This window comes from Toxotes jaculatrix, chromosome 14 (assembly GCF_017976425.1).
Source record: "Toxotes jaculatrix isolate fToxJac2 chromosome 14, fToxJac2.pri, whole genome shotgun sequence".
Lineage (NCBI taxonomy): Eukaryota > Metazoa > Chordata > Actinopteri > Toxotidae > Toxotes > Toxotes jaculatrix.
The window spans coordinates 1,920,001-1,933,407 of record NC_054407.1 but is presented as its reverse complement, the minus strand read 5'-3'; the positions used below and the strand labels follow the sequence as shown (position 1 = coordinate 1,933,407).

At 42.3% G+C, this 13,407-nt stretch overlaps 1 non-coding gene across 1 annotated transcript; it reads right to left on the bottom strand.

The window, feature by feature from the left end:
- Positions 1-12,979: 12,979 nt before the first annotated feature.
- Positions 12,980-13,053, bottom strand: trnan-guu. The gene has a single exon. It is a non-coding gene; the product is annotated as a tRNA-Asn (tRNA).
- Positions 13,054-13,407: the final 354 nt, after the last annotated feature.

The window sequence follows — 13,407 nt, the reverse complement described above, 5'->3', positions numbered from 1 at the left end:
TCCCTCATTATGTCACCTCTGTCTGTTTACACTGAACCAAACAAAGGTGGCATAATGCCGCCCCAGAGTGTGATTACAGAGAAGCGAGAGGCGTGACGTGTAACACTACAGAGTCAGCTGTCCCACCATACCGGTTCTCCCTTTAACACAGACAGTTGATCCAGCTGCATTGCTATCTCTGCTGCTGCCCCCCGCCAACACACACACACACACGCACACACACGCACACACACGCACACACACGCACACACACATTCCATGTTAGCTTTTCTACAGAATGATGAGGCGTAATAAAGGAGCAACATTCCCACCTTGAATAAGCTGTGTAAAAGTTCGAGAAGGCAGTGCGAGCCGTTTCATTAACATGCTTACCTGAAAGGACAAAAAAAGAAAAATACCTGCCTGTGGGATATAATGTAGAAAATAAGGAGTTGGACACTGCTCTTAAATCCTTTGAAGGAGTTCATTAAAAACCAGTTCTGAAACAGAACATGTGGGAACCTGGTGATGCAACAGACAGTTTCATCATCTCATCCTACAACTCAGTCTACATGAGTCAGAGGCTGTTTTAATCCTGTGATTCAACATGAAATATGCTCTGATTAGAGCCCTGGGCTGTCAGCGACTACTGTCAGCTTCTTCTGTTTGTTCCATCCTATGAGTGAGTGATGTTTTATTCATGCTACATGTTCATGTATTCTCAATAAACACTGTTAAATGAAGCACTCAAATGGCTCGTTCACACTCATCTGGATCATAATGAAAATGACTGAGTGATTTGATGAAATGAACTCAGTCATTCATAAGCAGTATATAGTAATTCAAGAGAACAAAATAAAGAACTTTTTGGTGCATATCTGATACATTTGTGAATGAAAAGTTACTAATAGGAGGGAGAAACAAGTTGTGCCAACGACCTTAAATGTGACACACGTCTGTGCAGTCATGTTCCTGACAAGGACTAGTTTCAGAAAAAAAAAAAAATCACGACCCAACTGTAGGGGTAAAAGAATTCAGAGCAGCTCATCTCACAAACACCAACCGTACAGTCAAAATACTCTAACATCCCATATGTTGACTTTAACAGTCTGAAAATAGCCTGAATGTTATCCTCCAATATATATGCCATTAATATTCACAAAGCACTCTCACAGTGTGTGTACTATATACTCTGCACTGGGTGTCTGATAGTCACTGTCCAGTACACAGGAGAGGACACACAAGACTTTTCAGTTTTTCTGAATTAATAACAAGTCACCTTAACACGTCACCTTAAAACTACTTCTTTTATTCTGAAGGTCATCGGTACCTATCAGAAATCTTAATGTTCCCACTAAACTCAACTTGACAGATTATCGCCATCCGAATCCATATTAATTTGTTCTAGATCTGATACTGCAGGAGATGCAAGACAGAAGACTTGCATCTTGCATTGGACTTCTCAGCACACCTGAGGACCAGAGTGTTAGAGACTTTTTTTCAGGTTGGACAAAATCCACTGACAGTCTCACACAGGATCAGAAGGGGAAAAGTGACATTCCCACAGTCAGGTGCTAAGCTCTTTAGCTCCTCATGCTGACTGCATGAGTTAAAAATGAAAGAAAGAATGGTAATTGTTTCCAACATATGCATGCTCACAGCCACAGCCAGTAAAATACATTGGACAACAATGGAGCTCCATGCCACAAACAAGCTAAATCAGGTTTTGGACACACTCACAATAAGTGTCTGTGTGATATATTCATTGCTGGTTTGGTATTTTTGTTCTCTTCATGGAATGTGTTGTTGTCCCTGGGTGCAATGGGCTGATATCTACAGACACAGTTTGACTTTTCTCCATGAGACAGAGGGGAAAGCACAATAATGGAAAACAGGGTTTACAAACATTTTAAACATGCTACAGTAGCTTCACTGTATGCAGTACTGTTATGTACTGTCAGGACTGATGTATTTGTGGAAAGAGGTCAGCAACAGCCTGCTCCACATTCTTTTTGTTAAACACTGGCAACTAATGCACACCAGCACAGCTTTCAGTCCCACCTGTTCCCTCATGTGGTCCTGGTGTCCCATGATAATGGCAGCGTGGTGAGGATATTTCTGCCTCAGGTGGTCCAGGAACACCTCCCTCTTCCTCTCTGCCTCTGCGTGGTGCAGCATCAGGCTGTCCAGTTGGCCGTCCCTGCTGCTGGCAGCAGAAGATGTGGCGTAGCTTCGAGGTAAGGTGCTGGGAGAGCGTGGAGCGGTGCCATAGGAGGAGACATCCGGGTTACAGAGCAGGGTGCTGCTGGTGAGCTGTTTCTTCTGCAGCAGATGCTCAGTGGTGCTGTCCACAGCAGCAGCAGCAGCAGAAGAAGAAGAGACCCTGGACAGGGAGTTTCCTGGATCTGAGTGCAACGGACGGCAGAGGAAAGGAGCGAGGAAAAAAGAAGGAAGAAACAGAGAAGAATATAGGACAGGAGAAGATAAGATGAAATTTATGGCTTGGTTTCAAAATATTAACACTTATCACACGATGTAACTATTACTGAATAAGCTAAGACATGGAAGAATGCGTTTTGCCATGCCCCACTGCATCTCACTGCACTTCACTGCGTCTAAACTCTGGAGGTGTTCAAGTTTGTGAAGAAAACTTGTGTGAATGAGACGCTGATCATTGAACTGCTTTCCTGTAAACCCATTATATATTTGAATTATTAATATTTTAATTATTTCATTACATTGTGCAGTTGTATGGCTGGTACATTTTTGTCTGTTTACAAGTCACTGAGTAATAGAACAAAGAACCCTGCCAGCCCACACCTGAGGTCCATGTTTCACAATCAAATAAACCAAACGAGCTGCTCGTTACACTTCACTCCAAAAGAAAAACAAAAAACAAAAAAACATCGAGATTACATTTTGCCCATAATCAGATTTAACAGTTCAAAAGAAAAAAAAAACAACTCCCTCCGAACCATCATGGAAATCCTCTCTAAACACATGGACTTTCTGACAAATTCCAGTAAGTACATTAAAGAGAGCAGGTTGGACATTCAGATACAGAGTAAGCATGAAAACCTGATTTCCTGTGGCGTAGCAGAGAACACCGCATGTGACGAACCAGAAGCTCTATTCAGAACCTACAACTCAAAATTCCTAGAGATACTGTGAAAAACATAACCTTCACATCACGTTCACAGACTCTGTAACCCGTCCAACAAAGGCCCCGATTCATCACTGCCAATTCAGCCTCCGTAAATACCTTGAAACAAACCAATTAGTGAGTGCTCTTATACTTGGGTACACTGGTCTTCTGAGCACTGTAGTCCTCCCTTTCATCCCCACACGTGCACACACACACACACACACACACACACTCTCCATACCTCCATGTTTCTATAAAACAAGAGAAAATGCTGATGGCTCTGTAAATCCAAAGTAAGTACAGTCTAAATGTCACTGATCCAGCCAGAACCACAGCTTACTGCTTCAGATGTGAGGACCGATGCCGTGCACAGAGCTGTGTGCCATTTACTTTCCCAGACCTGCAGGCATCTGATATATACACACACACATACACACGTACACTGTAAAAAGTGACACCCTGAGTTCACAGCAGAGGTGACACATCCATGGTGCAGAAACATTGCACATGTGATCATCTGCTCACACACCTCACCGACTCTGACTCCAGCTGCGAACGCAAACACTGGCTGGATGACAACTGCTGTTCCTGAGAAGCAAACAAGAGTAAGAGGAATCAAGAAGTGGACAGTCCTCTAGATCCATGATCAGGAGAGGAGGGTCTGAGGGTCCTGCCACTAAGGGTTCATGTCTTTTAAAAAGACTAATGATAAAAAAAAAAAAAGTTTGAAACCCTTTTTGTTTTAATGAAGTTTACCAATTTTCTTAAAGACAGAAGACTGTCAATAAAATGTTCTGCTTCAGGAGCAGAATGTTTTGTTTTACTAATTTCTTGCAGTGTAGAGATTTACATGAGCTCTTCTGTCTCTCACACACACACAGCTTCATCACCCTGACATTTGGAGCTGTCCTGGAGCTTTGCTGTCCAGAATGAGGACACTTACTCATTCAGGCGAATTACTTTTTAACATGGCTGGAGGGTTTTATTTTATTGAGTGTGGCAGTGAAAGGCAGTGTTTGGCCATCATATAACATCATCATCTATATGACATCACTGTCATCCATAATTGTAAAGATTGAGAATGACGTTAAACAAGAAGATTTTAAAAATAATGTCTTTGACCTTTAACCTAATCTTAGCTTAGCTTTACTGGAATTACTGTCACACATTTCACATATTTAATTTTTACTGCTGGTATTTATCACCTGGACACCTGCTAACACTCATGTAAATACAGTATACACAGTATAAATAGCATAGAGAGTGTCAAATCATGTGACCCGTTTTTGTCCATGGTATCTGAAATATTTGAAAAGTCCATAGAGGTACATCATGAGGAACAAACCCAGTCTGGTCTTTAGTATTATTATTATTGTTATTGTTATTGTTATTGTTACTATTTCACACTAACATTGTAATTGTCGTGAGTTTTTTTTAAGACTAAACAGACAATAATACCCCAGTGGTGCACTTGCTAAGTTGCCTACTCCGGGGATACAAACATCAAGGGTTTAAATGCTAAAAGCATAGTAAACTGTGAAGAAGTGTACAGTTGTCAGTGTCAACATGATGCACACTCACATTATTAGATGAGCATTCAGAAACATTTACTCAGGATACAAAGTTCTTAGCAAAACTCAGATTTCTTTGCTTCCACTTGTGGGCAGCAGTGACCTTTCATACAGAACCCCCCCCCCCCCCCCCCCCCCCCCGTCCCCCCAGCACTGTTTGATCCTCCCTGCATCGTCACATACACTCTGAGGACTTCTCATGAGCATGTTGTCACATTCTGTAGTTTGCTGCAAAGGTCAAACAGTGAGATCTTGTCTGCATGTTGACACTGCGACATGTCCTCAGCTAAACTTCAACGGTTGAGCTCAAACTACTCAAAGTAGGAGAAATGGAAACAATGTCATCCTCAATTTAATAGTCAAAGAGACACAGGGGGGAAACACGGAGCACTGTGCAGCAGGCCGTCTATGATACCACTAATATCAATTTCTGTTCCCACCAGGACTGCCGTCATCACCAATTCTGTCCGGTCCATATTCCAATCATTTCCTCTATACCATTTTTTGTCCATCTTTCCATCTCTTCGTGTTTTTTCTTCCCTGTCCTTTTTTTTGCTTTCGCTCTCTATGTCCCCTCTTGACAAATCAGATCTGATTGATCTAGTTCAGTGGAGGCCTGGAGGGAAGTCTCAGCTCTTCACTGTGCTGGGCAGCACTATCTGAATAGTTTGCTCGCAACATGGACAGTTAGCCAAATAAGCCAGTTAGTTAGCAAGGCTACATCCAATTAGCCAGTGACCCAGCGTGATAAAAAGCTGCCAAAATTTCATACTTTATGATTAAACATTTCATATTTTTAAACAGGTACCCCAATGCTATGTTGTTATTAGTGATGAATGCAATTCTATATTTTTCCTACTGTCTGTAAATCCCATAAAATGACTAACAGTTCATCTCTCAGTGGTTTCCAAATACCCCAGTCCCACTGGTTCCTGTTTTTACTGTTGTGAATCTCCCTATACACAGTTCACACAATATATAATTTCATTTTTAACGAATATTCAGGGACTATTTTCAGAGGTGGATCTAGTGAGTATTTGGGGTGTGTGTATGTGAAACTAAGTCAAAATAAAATGCAGTGTGTATGTGAGTGTGTGTTTATGAAGGAACATGCTACTCAGTGCAACACTGCGGCTCACTAATAGCTAGTAACTAACTAACTAACTAACTAGTAGTGAAAAAGTACAAAGCAATAAAACGTGTGACCCGTGTGAACAGTGACCCCTTTGGAGTGAACTGGTTTTCTGTTTTAATTGGTCGACAAATGTGACCTGAAACAAGCTTTTTTATTAATAAATGTAGCTCTAACCCAAAACCTGGTTTCACTGACTGGACTCCAAGGTTTGCTAACTCTACAGCTCCAGTTAGCTTCTGTTGATGGCATTAGCTGAGGGATTCACATACTTTTTCCAAACTACCCTCTGAATTTTGAAGGCTGCTTTCAAATTAGACCAGAACAACACAATGATTTGTGCGTCATTAGTGAAATGACCATGTTTTAAGACAAATTTTTACATTAATGCAGAAAACTCCGCTTCGACACACACACACACACACACACACTCTACTTGTTTGTAGGAAATAATGTCTGTTGGTCTGAGTGTGGGATGTGTTGATAAGAAGAGAAACCGATCATCATCAGCCTTAAATTTTGCAGCACATATAGTCTGGGTTGTGTAAACATTACTTAGCTGTCTTATTCAACAGCTGTAAAACAACATGTTTGCTCTGACTCAACATTAGCAAGCAGACGTACAGTAGCTTAGTTTGCCATGTGCAGCTGTGCATCACGGATGATATGTGGTATGTTCATAATGGCATGGCACAGCCATGGAACGAATAAAGAGCTATAGGACAAAAATGAACGTGAAAGGAGAAAGTAGGCCATGTCACACTGATCAATGTTACTTTCTACTGTTAATGATGTTCTCCGCCGTGTGCATTCACATTCTGAATGTATAAGCTGTGCTGTGTAATTCTCCGAGAGCCTTCATATTTAGAATTATACATGGTATGGTAAAATGTGTGTCTCATTAGTTGGGGAATATTGTCAGAAATTTGTTAGATTGCATTCTATTATGTTTCTTTAATGTGCTGGCAGTGGCTGACAAGGACGGAGTCCACATTGTTCATCCTGAATCTGAGGTTTGACAATCCATTGGAGCTTTCTTTCCTATTCCACTGAGCAGTGTGACACTCTGATGTTTGGAGGGAAAATGGGAACCAGCATCCTGGTCTGCAAGTCCACAAGTACTGTCCTTATCCTTTGACTCACACATGAAACAAGTCTCTAGGACAGTCTGCTTCAACCTGAGCAATACTGTGAAAATAACCTGTTTCAAAAGGCTGCTGAAAAATTAGTCCATGTATTTGTTTCCTCTAAGCTGGACTACTGTAATCCCTTACTATCAGGACGTCCCAGTAACTCTGTGAAAAGCCTCCAGTTGATCCAAAATGCTGCAGCGTGAGAACTGACAGGGACCAGAACCAGAGATCATATTACTCCTGTAATGGCTTCTCTACACTGGCTCCTTGTAAAATCCAGAATCCTGCTCCTCACCTCCAAAGCCCTCAATGGTCAGACACCATCATAGACCTCATAGTACCAAACCATCCCTACAGAACATCCCTACTGCTCCTAAAATGCAGGCTTACTCATGGTTCCTAGAGTTTCCAACAGTAGAATGGGAGGCAGAACCTTCAGTTATCAGGCTCCTCTGTGGAACCATCTACCAGTTTGGGTTCTGGGGACAGACGCCCTCTCTACATCTTAAAACTTTCCTCCTTTCCTCTACCCCCATGCATTTATATCATTATTACCATATGTCATTAACTTAGTGTCTTCTCTCTCTGTGGTTGGCAGGTATCTCTTAGTATAATTACTACCATAGCTGCTGAAGATGAACAGTGCTTGATGCTGTTTAGGTTGTACTTTTATCTTTATCCAGCTCCATGTGGTTGTAACTTTAAATCTGCAACTTGACTACAAACCTGCTTTTGAAAATTAGAATCCCTTTTCTGCTTGCTTGCTAACACAGTCAGTTATATTATTTGTACTTGCAAAAACAGAAACAGTCACTCTGTGGGCACGGTTAAAAATAAGCCCTGGAAACTGTGCTGTGAGTGTTATTTGCAGAGACATGAAGCTCCAAATGTAGCCTGAATGATCAAAAATACACTGTGGAGATGTTTGCAGAACAAGCAGCTGTTTCCTAGGGCTCTCGATGCTCAGCGAGGCGCGCCGCAGCAGATTTTGACTGTAAGACAAAAGAGCGGAAAAGGAATATAGAAACACGAGAGCAGTGTGAAGGGGTGCAGAAGACGCTGAAGGGGCCCGGGAATACGAGCGAGGAATGGATGGATGGAAAGACATCTGAGATGAAATCACACTGCTGCTGTCAAAACAAAAGCACCAAGGCAGAGAAGCAGAAACAGAAGGATAGACCCTGCTGGGGTGAGTAAGGTAACAGCAGAGGAGGAAGTGTTATTTTAAATTTTCACTGCTGCACTAAGAGAGGAAAAGCAGTGGCCTAAAGGATAGAGTGTGACTGGTTGGGAAAAGTGAAACAGCGCTCATTACTAGTACTAACGTGTGGAGCTGATCTGTGGACATCACATCAGGCCTGCTCACTGGATCTGTTTTTTTTTTTTTAAATTATTCTCTAGTCTGAATAAACTCTATAGTCACTGCGCGTGACTTTGATGACTGAACTAGTAAATTACCAAAGAATTTCGAAACATTTTGTACTTTTGGACCTGATGTTACCTGTCTGTGTCGTACGCCGTTCAACACTCACCCCCGGCAAACTGAGCGATTTCCTCACCACAGCCTAACACAAAACAAACACAAAGTGTTTCACAAAGTGAGAGAGAATAAAGGCAGAGGAGAGAGGGGAGAGTTAAGGCTGAGATAGGCTGTGTGCTATGGTCCGACACGCTCACTGAAAAATGGTGTGAGAGCCTGATGGTGCCTGGTGGCTGTGACTTTGCTGCTCGACTTGTTTGTGCGTCTTAACAAGGACGCATAGCCTGACGACAACAGCTGGATATACACAAGACAGCCATGGGAAATATCATTTCTGCTTGTTAAGCAACACACACACACACACACACACGATAAACAGGATTATAATTATCCAGTGATAAACATTCAAAGTTTCCTGCTGATTGTACACATCTGCCTAAAAAGTTACTGAGTGTTTTTCCCCTAAAAATGTCCTCCCTTTGTAACAGTTACAGTAACCCTGGTCCGGCCCCTGAGACTCTTCCTGCTCCCTGCCATCAGTTGTCAGACTCACACTTTTCACTAATCACACTGTATTTGTAGCATTAAACTAGTTAACAACAGGTTTTAATAACCTGTTAAAATACAAGGTTTTTCTCTGGTTTTGTCCTTACCTGTGTATACACACAGGCGATGACTTCACAGAGTATTCATACCCCTTTACTTTTTGTACACTTTGTTGTGTTGTACATGTCATTTTAAATTGATAAACTGAGCATCATCTGTGCCCTTCAGTATATACTCCATACCACAACATGACGGAGTGAAAACATTTTTAGAAATCCTTGCAGTGTCCTACTGTCATAAAAATCAAAAACTGTAAAAAGTGTACTGGCTCTCTGTACGCTGTCCTCGGATTCAAATCATGACACATTTCTTCACTTTGGAAAATGATACATTTTCATTATTCTGTCACATTTCATTTGAATAACTGAGGTCAACACTGAGAGCTTTTGATGAGAGACTGCCTGAAAGTCCAGATGTCCAAAAGATCATCTTCTCTTCCATTTCATTTTTTTTCCCTTTAGCTTCTCACGGAGGACAATAAAATCAAGAGTTGTTGTCTGATGACTGGTTGTTGTGTTGTTCTTGTGATTACTGACACCCACTAATCTTTTCTTTCCTATCAACAATGCATCTAAGAGCGGCCTGTTATCTAAGAGCGCCTTATATCCACAATAGGTTGAATAACACTCCACACAAACTTGTTCTGGAGTTAGCCTTCAGGGAGATCATTATGACTGTATGTGTGTAAACGTCCACAAAAGGAAGGAACATAACGATCAACTGGATGACAAAAATTGCAATGAAACCGGCAATTTTTTTTTTAGAACCATCAGTTGACGTAAACGAGCAACTGCAGCAACAGTGACGTTCCTGAGCCTCCCTCCCTCCCTCCCTCTCGCTGACAGCGGCACGCCATGGATGAAGATAACGAGGTCTCTTTTTCCCAGAACAGAGGCGTGAGAGCTGACCGGAGCACACATACTTTTTTTTTTTTTTTTTTTTTTTGACTTGACGGGAGAACTTTTTAACCTCCATCACTGAAACTGGGCTGTGATGCCAATGACTCGCTTAGCCGTGGCTCTGATCGCCGTCCTCAGGCGGCTGAAACGGAGGGAGGCCGGTGAACCTGCACAGCTACTTTAACTTCTTTTATAACATCCTAACACAGCGTTTCCCAACGTTTTCTGAACCCTCCCTGTGATGGAGAGGAAGCTTCACTACTCTCACTGACCCTCATCATGTGTCATGATTTAATTCAAGCAGAAATTTATTGAGTCATTCATGTAGTAATGCATTAACATATAACTTAGTGTGGCCTCATTATAAAGTGTTACAGAAATACACACACACACACACACACATGCATTGCTGTAGGCTCTTTGACTAATGGAAGCTTGGTCTGTAAAAAGCTATACTAACTGACTGCATCAAGAAGAACGGGATTATTTTCTGTGAATAACAATGAGGTAAAGCTCGAGCTGTTTATGTATATCTCCGTGTTTCTTTTGTTAGAGAGCACCTGACCTTGAAAAGAAACGAGGCTTGTATATTGTGCAGTCAGGAAAAGTCAAACAGAGCATAGATTTGAAGGCTATACCTATTTTCTTATCAACAGCTTTATTTGATTTTTTTTTTAATCTTTCATAATGTGCCAGTGTTAATACATGGAAATATTACATGACCATATATATAACATACATACATGTTTTAAAGATTATCTTTGTCAGTATGTTTCATTCAGTATGTATGTACTGTATGAAACTGTATGAGTTTAAAACGGTCCAGTAAAAGTACATCAGTCATTATACTTGACAAGTTTAACTTAAATCTGGTTAATAAAGAGCGGTGTCAAAGATCAGGACAGAGCAGGACATTTCCTCTGTCTATAAATAAACTTTCACATTCAGTCTTTCCTCAGTGCTCTCCAGTAAACCGAGTGGTCTGACAGCTCTGATTACCTGTCCATTGACATATGCACTGATGACATATCTGGGGTAAAATAAATCAGCTCATAACGTCGCGCCCCTCGATGTGAGTACATCTCTGTATTATGGTACGTATGTAGAGAACACTAATACATAGTACATGGGGTGGTAGTGAATGGCAGCGTAATAGAGGAATCCCTCTGCTGGACTTACACACTGACACTGCGATGGCTCACAGGTCATGCATGAACTAGAACAGCATGACAGCAACTAATCCAGCCCTGATGCAGCTCTCTGGGGACAGACATGACATCTCTCTCTGTGCCTCTCTGACTGTGGGTTGGATTGTGCTTATATACATGATGAAACACATCAGTCTGAGATCGAATCACACATATCTTCCCAGTTTGAGCATTTGTGTGTTAAATATATAAAATAACACACTGTGAGGCAGCTACGAAAAGACAATGTGTGTGACACAGTGGCTCTCAAACAGGGGCCACCCTGGGGGCCATAGAGACACAATGGGGAGGGGAAGCGGGTGACCAGGGGAAGAATATGTCAGTGAAACTAAGTTGAGTGAATAAAATCACTAATTTTTTTTCCCCATGAATTGCTTCACCAGTCATTGTTAATGGGTGATAAAAATTGCACGGTCGGGGGGGGGGGGGGGCTGATGCCAGAAAAGGTTTCAGAACCACTGGTCTGACAGGAAGTTCATCTGTTTTTCCCATTCTGCTGACACTGCCTGTATCCAGCATTAGAAAAACATTAAAAGTTTATCTCTACCCCAGAGAACTGAAACGCCACCATAAACATGGAACATCACTGTTTCATGAGACTAATGAAGTCATGTCAGTGGTCGTCTGTGGTCAGTGGTCATGCAGTTGAGATCCTACTGATGTGTTCTCACTTTGAGCCTTCTTGCTGTGTAATGTTATGTCATGTGTCTTTGCTAATGTTATGATCCATTGTCAGTGTATTATGTTAACTATGTTTACTCAAAGAGCTGGAGAGAGGCACTTACCTTTACTGGACTTATTTCCTGTAAACTCAGTGGGTTTGTCCTCCAGGGTTGGAACATGGCTTTGGCTCTGGGCTGGGATGGGTCTCTGGACCAGGTTCCCCTCGCTCCCTGCCCTCATCAGCCTCTCTCCGATCCTCAGCATGCATGAGCGATTACCCTGCAGCTCCTTTTTCAAGACGGGGCTCTTAGACCCAGCTGATCCAGGTCGACCCAGACGGGTGGAGGACTTGGACATCTTCCCCTCCTGGGCTTAGCAGAGCATTGGTTAGATACTCCAGCTGTAGTGTGGGTCCGTCCTTTGTCTTATCTTTTTCTTCTTTTCGTGTCTCTTTCTGCTCCTGCTGCTTTCCTTCCTGTCCCTCTCGTTTCTTGTCTGCTTCTCTTCTGTCTCTTATTTCTTCCTTTCATTGAAAGAGGTGGACAGGAGGATGGAGTTATTTTGACATCCAACTGTCTTCTTCCTTTTTGGAAATTAAGAGTTTTTGTCTTTGCAGTTGTTGTTTTCTCCTTCTGTCTCCCTCCTCTCTATGATGTCTTAGTTTTGTTACATTGTCTCTTTTCTGCCCTCTTAACCTGATGTGCCCCTCGCACTGTACAATGCTGTTCTCAAGTCTTCTCAAAGCCAGTTCACTCTGTATCATTCCCTCTCTGTCTCCTGCTGTGTCTCTGTCAGCAGTGTTCACCCTCTGTGAGCCTAAAGTCCTCTGGGAGAGCTCCCTACACTCTCTCTCTCTCTCCCAGCCACCTCCTACTCTTCCATGTCTATTTCCCACTTTGAATTCCACCTTTTGCACACAAATGTACGGTGACATCTTTGTATTTTTCCAAAGGCAGAATACAACAATACCACTGACAGGCTGTGAGGTCAAGTGCAGCTGACTCAGCGAAATACCTGAAGTGACATCCAGCAGAGTGGTAGCAACCAGTGTGTGTGTTTTGTTTTTTAACCAGTTTACTGGGCTGTAAATAAGTTTTATTGCTCTTGTAAAATACACACAGGAGAAGAGAGGTTTGATTTACTAGTTTAAACAAAAAACTCACCGTCCCTGGGTGGGCTCGAACCACCAACCTTTCGGTTAACAGCCGAACGCGCTAACCGATTGCGCCACAGAGACTGATATACACTGTGACGTACATGAGCGACATGTGTATAGTGGCATTGGACCACCACATGCAGATATGTGACCGCTTGTATTTCGCCGTAACAGTTTCCAACAAAATGACAACCCACCGTGATGTTCACGCATTGATTTATGAACTACCGCCATCTTGTTTTTTAAGAGCCAGAAGTTACCATATTTGGACAAGGGGCGGGTCTGAGTAGAACACGAGGACACTCTCCACACCCACCCACACCGGCAGCCTGACTGCTCCCGGCGGTTGGGTACGCCGCGCTCAGTTCCATAATTCTAGAATTCGAGTTTCAGGTAACGAATTGGAAAATACTTGAAGGTGGTGACTGTGCTAGA